At 44.8% G+C, this 12,900-nt stretch overlaps 1 long non-coding RNA gene across 1 annotated transcript; it reads left to right on the top strand.

Annotated features, from left to right (window-relative positions):
* Positions 1-8,352: 8,352 nt before the first annotated feature.
* LOC142817435 (uncharacterized) lies at positions 8,353-10,910 on the top strand. Its single transcript, XR_012895231.1, has 2 exons — positions 8,353-8,487; positions 10,774-10,910. It is a non-coding gene; the product is annotated as an uncharacterized LOC142817435 (long non-coding RNA).
* Positions 10,911-12,900: the final 1,990 nt, after the last annotated feature.

The raw sequence follows: 12,900 nt of genomic DNA, 5'->3' as shown, positions 1-12,900 counted from the left end.
TTTCGGAAGTCACCAGATACGCTGAAGACTGCCGTCAGTTGGCTCGGTCTATGACAAGTGAGGCTCAAGGTCTACAAAAAACCCGGCATGATGACGCTCATCACATAGCGCCTACGTTTCGTACTGGCTCCCTCGTGTGGCTTTGGGTGCCCCCGCACGTTCCTGGCCTGTCTTCCAAACTTCTGGCCCGGTACCATGGTCCATACCGTGTCATTGACGCAACCTCACCAGTGAATTACATCGTCGAGCCCCTAACACAATCGCCAGATTTGCGCCGTCGAGGACGCGAGACCGTACACGTCGACCGTCTCAAGCCCTACTACGACCCCCTCATTGTGCGTACTCCCTGAGTCGCCAGGATGGCTACTCTTCAACCCGGGGGGCATTGTAGTGGAGCATACGCACTAACGTGTATGCGCCTTCCAAAGAGAAGGAAAAACCCCGTGCTCTGATTGCACGAGAACCTGGGCCGCCTTTTGCCAGACTTGTCGTACGGCCATTTTTCGTTGCGACATCGTTGCGACTTCTCCGGTTCAATAAACGTCATCACAATATATATATATATATCCTTTTTCTGTAGTGGTAGCCATCTTGAAATAACTGCTGTAGCAACATTCATGACGCTTATAGGCGAACAACTGCACATTTGTAAACATTGTCTTAAATGGGGGCGTCATTCTTGTCGTCTGTTGTTGCACTCATCATAGCTACGGTTTGGGTTTCACCGTTCATTGCTAGAGACACAAGCGAGCGCAACCATGGCTTGCACTCGCCTATGTCATGTATGCGCTCGCCTATGTCTATGTCGGAAAGTACAAAAGCAAAGTCGGGGCGAGCCAACAGAAAATACTTGCATACACAAAAACAGCGATAATGTTCATTGGCAGTCGCACTACCACGTGCAGTACGGCTTCAGTCGCACTACGGGCACAATTTCTGCGGAGTGCCTTCACAACCGTGGCGAGAAGGTGCCGTCACGGACTACCTCGTAGTTCACATCGCTCACGCGTCGCAACACTTTGTATGGTCCGAAGTAGCAACTGGAGCAATCGCTTACAAATCGGGCCGCAAGCACGAAGATGCTGATTCATCATCCCGTGCACCTGTTCGAGTATGTGGCCATGACACCGAAAATGAGGGTGGTTTCCTTGGTGCCCTTACTACAACAGATCTGATTACACGACAGCGCACGGACGATGAAATTCGTGCAGTTATCGAAAACCTTGAAGGACCCAACTCTTCCATACCTCGATGTCTACCTCGAAGTCTGTCGTCATTCTGTCTGCGAGATGGGGTTGTGTATAAGAAAAACTCCAACGGCAATGAGAGAACCTATCTTCTAGTTGTGCCAACTGGCATGCGTGACGATATTCTTCTTGCCTGCCACGATGAGCCCACATCTGGTCACTTAAGTTCCTCTCGAAATCTCGCTCGAGTTCGACAAGCGTACTGCTGGCCTAAGCTTTCTGCATCCGTTAACCCCTTGTAGGGCAACGGGAAATATATGTCCCATTTTTTGTTCGCCACAGAATTGCTCGTGAAAAATAATGGGACGCATCAAGCTTATCTTTTTTGTGCTGCCATCTACATTAAGAATTTTACACTTCTGTTGAGTTTCGTTTGGAAGCTGTACAATAGATGGTGTTAGGTGTACATTATTTTCAAAATTGTGTTTTCCGTTTCACCGGCGGCACAAATTTCCGCATTGTGAGTCTCCAGAAAAGAATAATTCAAGATGACAAGTGAGTGTACCCTTTTCTGTGCTTCGAAAGAAATAGTTCCAGCATGTAATAATCGGGTGTTTTCAACAATAGAAGCAATACTTACTCCTAAAAGCTTTTTCGAATGGTGCCAGGGCAAAAACTGCATGACGATGGGATAAGCCTACTGCCACCACTGCCTGCATTCGATGTGTAGTGAAACATTTCACCAACTCTTTTGTTTTCTGTTTGCTTGTAAAAACGCGGGTAAACGATTGCTGACGCGAGAGGAAGCGCTGGAATTATATTTTAGCCTTCCTGACGACCCTACGTCGAGTGATTGTGACAGAGATACAGATGAAGACTTCGCACCCGAGCTCGCTCCGCCCGATTCAGATGAGCAAAGCAGTGAAGCCAAAGCGGCGGAATTAACAAGGAAACCACAAAAGCGAAAGGCTACCTATTCAAGAAAGAAAAGGAGGCAGAAGAAAGTGCCTATAATTTGCGACGAAGCAGAAGTCGAAGAGGAGGAGGTTGGGGCGTGGAATAGCAGCGAACCAGATGCCGTCATTCGTGTTCCAAAAATTTGGGACCCACAATACAGTGCAAATCTCCCGACGATACCTCGTGAAGCTTTTGCTCTTTATTTTGACGAAGGTATCATGAACACACTGGTGACTGAGACAAACCGCTTTGCCAAACAGAAAGGCCGACAGCTTTGAAAAGAGCTTACAATTGATGAACTTCGTGCATACTTTGGCATACTTCTGCTGATGAGCACGAACCCCAGACATCAAATGTACCTGTACTGGAGCAGGGACAGTTTTTTCAATTGTCCTGAAATATCAAAGGTTATGTCGTTCCGTCGTTTTCAAGCCATCATGAACTGTTTGCACCTCACCGACCTAACCAAGGAAAAAAAGAAAGTTGAAGAAGGGTACGACAGATTGGCAAGAGTGCGTCCTCTCATTCTTGCACTGAATGAAAGTTTCAAGAGACAATACACTCCATCAGCGCACCAGCCATTGATGAGAGTATGACACGATTCAAAGGCCGGTCCTCACTGAAGCAGTTCCTTCCAATGAAACCTATCAAGCGGGGATACAAGGTGTGGTGCAGAGCCGACTCTCAGATAGGTTACCTGATTGAATTTCAGGTCTACGAAGGTAAAGGTGCAGACCGACCTGCGAACGTAGGTCTCGGTGAGCATGTTGTGCTCTCCCTCATTGACCGAGTAGAGGCTGGCACGCAGCTATATTTCGATAACTTTTTCACGTCCACACGCCTAATGGAGGCCTTGAAAGAAAAGAACATTTTGGCCGCAGGAACGGTTCGCCCAAACCGCAAGGACTTACCTGACGTAATCAAACGGGATAACAAGCTACAGAAGGGACAGTATATCTGGTGTGCGAAAGGGAGCATCACAGCTTATCAGTGGCGGGACACGAAAAACGTACACGTGCTGTCCAACTTTCATCACCCCAGCGACACTGAGGACGTTGTTCGAAAGTTTTCTAATGGCGCATCTATATCCGTCCAGTGCCCTAAAGCAGTCTCCGACTACAATACCTGGATGGGCGGAGTCGACAAGTTTGACCAAAGAAGGAACGCATACCCGGTTGATCGACGATCGAAGAAGTCGTGGTACCGAATTTTTTACTTTCTGCTGGACGCAGCAATAGTAAATGCTTTTCTTCATATGAAAGCAGTCAGTGAAATGAGCTACCTTTGGTTCCGGCTCGTCCTTGGTCGCCAGCTGATAAACGGGCAAACATTCAAAGGGCCCGGCAATCGCCCGTATCGAGTCAACAAAAAAGGTGCCAAACATGGCCAGAAAATGGTAGGCTTTGCTGATGAAGTCCGATTTCTGGGAGCTGGACATCACCCTTAGAAGATTGCAAAAACGAGGCGGTGTCGTTGGTGCTCGACTGCTAAGAAAGATGCGCGCCCCAACCTTCTGTGTGCAATGTGCCCCTTTGTTCAACGTGTTTTAGACCTTTTCATGCCGGCCGAATGTAACCAAGGAGCCCTCAAAGAGCATTGGTTCAACGTGTTTTGGACTTTTTCACGCCGCCCGAATGTAACCCCGGAGCCCTCAAAGAGCATTGAGACAAATGCGTCCCATTTTTTGAATTTTAATTTAGCGCCAGTGGGACAAATGTGTCCCAGTCTTTTTTAATAAAGTACTCGTTGTACATCCTTGAAATTTCTTTCAAACTACTTCGGTTGGCTTGGTTAGCAAAATAAGACAACCTTTTTCTGGTTTTTTTAAAAAAAAACATATCCTGCCCTACAAAGGGTTAAGCGATACGTGAAAAGCTGCCGGAAATCCAACGCAACAAATCCCCGTCACTGAAGCCCGTGGGACTTCTTCAACCAATAGAACTACCCAGAAAACCATTTGATCAAAAACGTATGGATTTACTGGGACCCTTTGCGCCATCTGCCGGCAACAATTGAATCGTAGTAGCCACCGACTGTTTGACGAAGTACGCCGAAAAAAAGGCACTACAACCCGCTACGGCTTCCGAAGTTGCCCGATTCTTTATGGGCCAGATCGTTCTTCGACATGGCACCTGTTGTGCGTAATCACAGACAGAGGAACAGCATTCACGGCCAGCTCATTCATGACATATTCAAGCTCAATTACACGAGCCATTGCAAGATTACTGCATATCATCCGCAAAGCAACGGCTTGGCAGAGCGACTCAACAAGACCATCGCTGACATGTTGTCCGTGTGCGTAGATGTCCAGCATAAGACCTGGAACCAGGTGCTACCCTACGTCACATTTGCGTACAATATTGCCGCCCAGTGAACGACACGATTCACGCCTTTTCATCTCGTCCATGGAAGCGAGGTCCAGACCATGCTAGATGCGATGCTTCCACACAATTGCGACGCTTTGATCATTCCTGATGCTGTGCAGCTTACCCAGCACGTCCAACAGTTGTCACGTGCTACAGGAGGTCTTCAACTTTGAAGAGCTGAGCCGGCGGGGAGATGTACCGAAAACTGGCAAGATCGCTGCTTCAATAATCAACAACTAGCCAGAGCACGCGCTATCCAGAACATCGTCTTCCATGATCGCGGCCAGCCGGCAGCCATGGCTTGCACTCGCCGTAACTAGCGGCCATGTAGCGTTATATATATATGTATACATACATATACATACATACATATATATATATATATATATATATATATATGTCGATAAGTACAATTGCTTTTACTGTAGTGGTAGCCATTTTATTGTAATTGGAACTAGAGACATCATTTATTGCGACAGGAATCAGGGAGATAAAAGTAACTTTTTTTTATCAGGAGAGTTGGGCGGACATATTGACAGGGAGAATTTTTGTCCTTCATGCCAAGAAGCCGTCGCCACTTTAAGTTTTCAAAAAAAGGGCCTCTGGTAATCATAGTGGCGCAGTAATGAAACTTTTCCTAATTCCGTGGTGAAACGGAAAGCAATTTGCTGAAGGAGAGCGACTGCCATATTCGTCTGAGGCGCCGAGAATGAGTGGGGGTCGGTATATCAGCCATCAAGCGACTTCATTTTGAGCCTGTGTGGGCAACGGTTTCTATAGCAACACTCAAGGCGTACATATGAGAATGTACGGGGAAGAACTGCACATGTGTAAACATAGTCTTAAACGCGGACGTCATTCTTGTCGTCTGTTGTGGCGCTCATCCCAGCTTCGGTTTAGGTTTCGCGGTTCAATATGCAGGAATTTCATTACGCCACAAGAGTACTTTGAAGCTCTTTTTTTTCTATATTCCAAAGCAAGGAAAGGTATTTCGCGCGAAGACTTTAAACTTTCCCGTTTGACGTAACCGCCTGACTCAACTGAACAAACAGTAATTCATTCACTTTTCTAAATAGAGTCACAATTGATGTCTTCAACCATTTGAAGGTTCTTTCTTCGACAGGAGAAAGCAAATGTGAAGAACTAGAAAAAGTATCGCATTTTCCAGATTTTACGATATTGGACACATTTATTGAAACAAACTCTTGTTCTTGATACAGCCGCATGTATTCATTACATTCTTTTGTGCCGCTAACTTCGTGATGTAAAACGAACGAGGCAATTTTTTTATTATCTCACTCTGGCGGCGTGCCAGGACCAAATAAGGTAGAACATATAACGTCGCCATTGTTAGGCGACTTGCCCCATTACTTTGCGCTGGTAAAGTGAAAGCTGCAGCAGGAGATTATTGTAGCATGCAAGAAAGAAATTACCGGTAAACGTACCAGCATCCAGCAGCTTTACGCGTTGTGCAAGAATGCCAGCCCGCCTAAGCTAGTAAGTGTTGCACGAACACGTTCGTAGAAGACTAGCAGCGTCAGAGAAACTGTCGCGTCTAGTGATACACTGGGCAGCCTTGCCTCACTAACCGACTCACTTATTGCATTTGGCTGCGTGACCTTTCACTAATCTTGACCCTGCTTTCCGGGCCGCAAAGAAAAGCAACGCTCTGTGGACTGCAGCGATATGCTACCTTATTTATGGAGGTGTAATATTAGTCGTCCCATTGCTCAGGCGAGATAGGTGTTTATTGAGGGCTTTAAAGAATGTGGTTACTCGTTATTCACTGCTCATACAATTCAGTCAGTGTATGCCTGAGGCCGAAAAACCGAGTGTGAATTGTTCGGTGAAGTTCTGTATATTAAATAAACTCATGCCACGTGTGAGCATTGTGAGCTGCTATTGATGACATCAGTGTTCTACACTCTGAATGTACAGCAAAGCCTTGTTAGATTGGGCTCGTAGGCACTTTATATTTGTTCAAACTAAACGAAGTTCAAATTAGCCGGTGGCAGATACAATGAACGGGCATCGCACCGCACTACGTGTTGAGACCAAAGAAACCACTTCAGCACTCGCTATTGCGACCTTGGTGCTACGAAATGTTTTCGGTGGGTGATTTTGTAAATTAGATTCATGGAGCTCGAAAAATAAACTAGATGAAATTATCAGCTATTTGTACTGATAACATGAACAGCTACAGCGCAATTAGCATTTTTTCAGTTTTAGTAAAGCAATAGAAAACCTTCTGTACACTCGTTTAATGAACTATCTGAACAAATTTAATCTTCTCTCACCACGGCAGGTAAGTTTCAGAAAAGATTATTTCACAAAAAAGCCCTTATTCCCTTCACAGATAGCAATAAACAATTTCTTGATGAAGGGTTTGTCGTAGGAGCCATATTGATTGACCTATCAAGAGAATCTCAAACACTAGTACATTCCGTCCTTCTCGATAAGCTGTAGTCTTTTGCTATTACTGGCCCACCATTAGACTTATTTCGCCGCTACTTGTCCGACAGGCCCCAAGTAGTGTACACTGATGGCCAATTTTTATCAACTAAATAATTAACTGTGGTGTTCCCCAAGGCTCTATATTAGGCCCTTTGTTGCTTCTCCTTTCATTATTGACTTACCCAGTACGCTTACCTCTTCTACTTGTTCCCTGTATGCTGATGGATTGATACGCGGGGTTTAACGTCCAAAACCACCATATGAACACGAAAGACGCCGTATTGGAGGGCTCCATAAATTTTTCACCACGTGTGGTTCTATAACGTGCGCCCAAATCTGAGCACACCGGCCTACAGCATTTTCGCCTCCATCGGTAATGCAGCCGCCGCAGCCGAGATTCGATCCCACGACCTGCGCACTGTATGCTGACGGCACGACCATTTATTCACCACATACATCAATCACTGCACTTCAGGGCACAATTACACAGATCTTGAAACCGTTCATCGAATCCCGGCTGCGGCGGCTGCATTTCCGATGGAGGCGGAAGTGTCGTAGACCCGTGTGCTTAGATTTGGGTGCACGTTAAAGAACCCCAGGTGGTCAAACTTTCCGGCGTCCTCCATTACGGCGTCTCTCATAATCAAATGGTGGTTTTGGGACGTTAAACCCCACAAATCAATCAATGTTGAAACCGTTCACCTATGATGTATAAATAACAAACATAAATTTTAACCTACTAAAACAACTTCGGTTCTTTCTCATAGCCCTTAAACAGTGATTAGTTCCTCCATACTTGCCTCATCGAATAAATATGCTATACTGGCGTCAAAAATTGTTCATACAATGTCAAACTTTTGGGTATTACCCTGGATAAACGCTTTAATTATATTACCCGAAACAACTCAGTCATCAAAAAGGTTTCTTTTGGTATCCGCATTATGATTAAAACACGTGCGTTCTTTCCACTTCATATTCTTTTCTCGCATTATAATGCTTCCATTAACAGCCATTTATCATACTGCCTATCATCATGAGGCAACACATACGCCATTTATGTCAAACCACTACAGTGCCTTCAAAACCAGGAGATAAAATTAATGACATATAAACCATTGCTTTCCCCTTCTATACCCAAGTATCAACGGCTGCGCATTCTACTGAATCAAGAGTTGTTTTATCACAGATTCTTACACCGGGAATGAAGAAAAGAAGTTGGCAAGAGTACTTCGACCAAATCAAACACACTGCAAACAGCTTGTGGTCACGTGAGCTCACTAGCCTTCGTGCGCAGTGCCCAAGTCCGGCAACCAAGTCCCGGCAATCGCGTGTGGTTCGCTCCTGCAGTGATGTCGTTCTCCCAGACTACGTCCACAACACCCTCCTCCTGGGTCCGAAGTTCGCCGTCGACCGAGAGAGGTCCGCACCCGAGCTTCTTTAAACGGTTCGCTCTGTTGCTGGCCGCGCCTCACCAGAGGATTTGGACAGATGCATCTCGGAAGGCGTCGACATGCTCCTACGAGGTAAGCCTACCAGCACCAGCCTTCCGTTGCGGAAGACGACCAAATTTCTGAGAGACAATGAACTTTGTGTCATGCCTTCAGATAAGGAGGGTGGTTTTGCAGTTCTTCCTAATTTTTATACCTAGAAAAGGCGGTCACAGCTATTAACTCTGTTTTAAACTTTGTACCGACATTCGTATAGATAAAGTAAAAACGCAAGTCAAGGAAATGTGTAGTAAACTTAGAGTTGACACAGTTATCACAGCATATTAGTAAAAGTAACAAAAATGGGCTCAGCATGTTTTTTTCTGCCAAAGCACATGAAGTCGACATGCCCTTCCGTGTGATTGTGACAGAAAGTGGAACGTGGCAAAAGCAACTCGGCTTGTTTATTCAGACCCATCTAAAGTGTCTAAAGATTGTTGACCTATTTCTGATGAAAAACTTGCAGGCACTGATAGAATTTTTCAAACAGTCAAATCAATCTAATGTTTTCGGTTTTTCAATTGACATAAAGAACCTATAATACTCCCTCCCTCACGATGAAGTATTAGATTGTATAAGGGATAACATAGAAGTCTTCGGGGAATCGAACTTCCAATAAAAAACTCGCATCAGTGCACGAGATTTTCTCGACGTGGTTTTGCTGTACCTTACCTCAACTTTCGTTCAATGAAATGATTGGATTTATCTGTAGAAAAAAGGTGTTTCAATGGGCTCATGCATAGCACCTCTGCTCAGTGATCTTTTTTGGCCAAAATGGACCGTAAACTTAAAAACATTTATAGGGCTCGCATGTCGTCAAAGTATTCAGATACGTAGATTATTTATTGGTTCTTCTAAATTGTAACCCTTCTATGTTCCACTCAATTGTGGCTAAAACGATAGGTGTGTTTAAGGATTGTGTAAAGCCTCTTGTGTAGACACATGAAATGCCCGAGAATGACGACTCAAGCTTTTTGCATTTAAGACTGTTTTTTATCTCACGGCGCAACTGTTGGTGTTACGATCCACGTGCGCAGAAACCTTTCCTTCCTTTTTTTTCCACTCTCAGCAAGTTAGTTAATCGAGGGATAGCACAAACCTGTCTTGAGAATGCCTTAAATAGGTCGTGCATCCACAACATCTCCTTGAGCTTCAAAGCTCAAGTTTCCCGGCTTAAGGCTTCGAGTTTCCCTCAGGCATTTATCGCTTCCGTTGCTGAGACTATCCTGCGGACTAATTAGGCAGAACATAGGCAGTGACAGAATCCCAGCCACATGAATACAGAGCGTGAAAGGATAGCCGTGATTCAATACAAACCCGAGATATCACACAGGCTCAAAAAAATCGAAAAACGAGCTGGAGCTCGTGTCCTGTTCTCTGCACCGTTCAAATTAATCAGCCTCCCCAAATCTACAAACCCCCTGAAAACTCAGTCGTCAACAGAATGCAGACTTCAGCATAGAAACAGGTATGCGGCATGCTCCCGGGAAGTTGTCTATAGGACCCCCCTTTCATACGGTACTTGTTATGTCGGAACGACCGGACGGTGTCTGAACGATCGACTGAGAGAACACGATAACAATGTTAGAAACGGGAAAGATGGTTTTCTTGCTCAGCAATGCACTGAGTGCAACTATGTGCCCCTTTTCAAGGACACAGTGACATTGTACAAACACAAGGATGAGCGCACCGGAGTCATCCTCAAGAGGATAGCTATAGCGCGAGAACAAAACGACGACACAGGAACAAGAAGGAGATTGTGTCGTCGTTTTGTTCTCACACGATAACTATCTTCATGCCAAACCAACTAGATCAAGCTGCGACACTTCATCGTCGAGGCCGCGCAGATGGCACGTGAACAGGTGTCGTGCATCAGCAAGCCCTCCGTGGTCCTGTCCGAGAAGGAACTAATGTTCCTCGAAGGTTTTGGTGCGCGCAAGTAGTTATATTACCATAACTTTTCTGTTTTGTTTTCTTATAGACTTTTATTTACCTTTTTGTGCTTTTGTGTTTTTTGTTTTTGTTTTTTTCCGTACTCATCTTTTTATAGCACTCGTGTTTTTCGTGTACTTCTTGTCTAAGTGCCGTCGTTTTGTTCTCGCGCTATAACTATCATCATGCCATACCACTAGCCCAAGCTGCCACACTCCTTAAGTCCATTACGTCTACGCTGAAGTCACCAACTAGTTTTAAGGGTTCGTTCTTGCAGGTACTTAATATTGTCTTGTTGCAGTCATGATTAATGTCTGTCTATTATAAACACTCAATTGATTCGCATGCTTACGTTTGTACTGTAGCGACGGTTTTTATTATACCTTACAGTGGACACTGAGAGCCGATGACAAGGCTTGGTTCTGAAGTCCATACTGGCGACGTTGAGGCCCCTGACTTATAAGTAAGGGTTTGTTCTTGTAGGTGTTTGGTATTTTCTTGTCGCAATTAAAATTGATGTTCGTTAATTTTATACTTATTTGATTCACAGGTATGTTTGACCCATAGCAACGGCTTTCTATACATCATACAGCGGACAGTAAGAACTGACGACAAGGCTTGTTCTTTAAGTCGCTAATACCTACGTTGAAGTCTCCGACTTGTATTAAGGATTTCTTGAAAGTGTTTTATATCATTCCGTGCCAATTAGAAATAGTCTATTGCTAAACCTTTTTTTTTTACAAAAGCTTTGTGTACTGGGTGCTTAAATGTAGGGGTTTATATGGTGTTGTGAGCTTTTATATTGTTCTCGTCAATCTTATATTAACATTTAACACACTGCTGTGACATGACAACGCACACAATGGACGGACAAGGCAACAGCCTAAGGTGATTAGACCCTAAAATATGCTGGTTATGTTGTTATCAGCACGTCAATTCGAAGCAACGAGCGTTCACAGTATCGTCATGGCTTGTCAAGGCTGCAATGGGCTTCTGTTCATCTCACAAGATGGCGTACACTTGTAGGGTTGATCTACTGACAGACCGCTCTACGCGCCTGTCTAATTAACGTCATAACACTTCTTCGTAGCCATTCTTCGTAATGCATAATGAAAAGACCTTAGACCTGATTGCTGCGGCGCTTTACAACATGTACATTTAAGATAAACGATATAATTTTGAAGTAAGGAAACATTTCTGAACACGCGCTCATACGCAACCCTACTACAACAACCAGCTTCCTAAGCATGATACCAGAATGTTCTTGTTACTGGTATTCGATGGGAACACTGGTAGGCAGTGAGTTTAACTGGTACTTTCGTGGCCGCACTATAGGAAGTAGCTATGTCGCCCCGGCAGTGACGCTGGCTTGACAGCTGTGGCGTTATCGCATAGTGAGTGGCGCTGGAAACGCTGGAAGGGGTGTAATTTTCACTGCAGTAGGCTGGTGCATAGTGAAGCATGCATTGTTTATGCAGTGCCGCGTGCACGTTTATGTACTTGTTCAGCACTATGTTTCAGTATTGTTGAACATAAAACGCTTCATTGGATAATACAGATAGCTAATACGCTAACAGGTCCTCAGCATGCCTAATAATTCGTCGCTTGACAGAGAGAGAGAATAAGCGCAAGAGACTTTTAATGTGTGAAATCAATGTAATAGTTATCGTTTTCGTTTGGAATTAGGAAAAGGGTGTGCTGACAACATAAAGCAGTCAAAGCTGCAAAGTTTGATTTTTAGCACTCTTTACTTGTAATGTTAACGCAGTGTTCATAACAGCGTTCATTCTTGTGGTGCGTATACGTCGCCGCAATTATTGCACTTTTTTTATGGCACCCGCGTACACGAATTTCGCAACAGTGATGTATTGGTCTAACGAGTCCATGTTGCAGTGTTTATAGGCTTGGAGCTAGGCGTCACTCCTAACAGAAAGAGGCGATGCTTACGCCGCAAAGTTGAGGAGACGTAAATGAACTCTCTTGATCGCGTCAGAAGCTCTCCCAGCGAAGGCGAGAAAAACAGCTGTCGTTCGATATTGCCTTACCGAAAATGCATGTCTTTGAGCGCTTGTCGTTCAGTTACCAGCGACATGTTATAGGCTCTTCTTGCTTTAAGTACACATAATTTTAAAGCGTGAGAAAAAGTGTAATGTATAGTTTAGACATCCACCATCCAAAATCAACTATTTTGCCCTGTGTCGGCGTCTGTACAAGTTGAGCGCTGATGACCGATGCGTCGCACTTGCAGCTACACAAGCAGCCACCGAAAGCTGCCGGCCACACTAGCCGGTACTTCTCTAGCTCATATGTAAGAACACGCAATTTACAGTTGGTAGTTTGGTACGCTTTCGCGAACTAACCCATTGTTATACGCTTTCAGCAGATTGCATTAGTGTTTTTGGGCAGTTTTTAGTTGTTGGTGTTGACATAACTGCAAGTCTGCCACTACGCCCACTGCGCAATGCCAGTGGAGGAAAAAAAAGAACGGCTGTTGCTCGATATCGCCACCCCGGATAC

Source organism: Rhipicephalus microplus, chromosome 5, assembly GCF_043290135.1.
Source record: "Rhipicephalus microplus isolate Deutch F79 chromosome 5, USDA_Rmic, whole genome shotgun sequence".
Lineage (NCBI taxonomy): Eukaryota > Metazoa > Arthropoda > Arachnida > Ixodida > Ixodidae > Rhipicephalus > Rhipicephalus microplus.
This window is presented reverse-complemented; position numbering and strand designations above follow the sequence as displayed.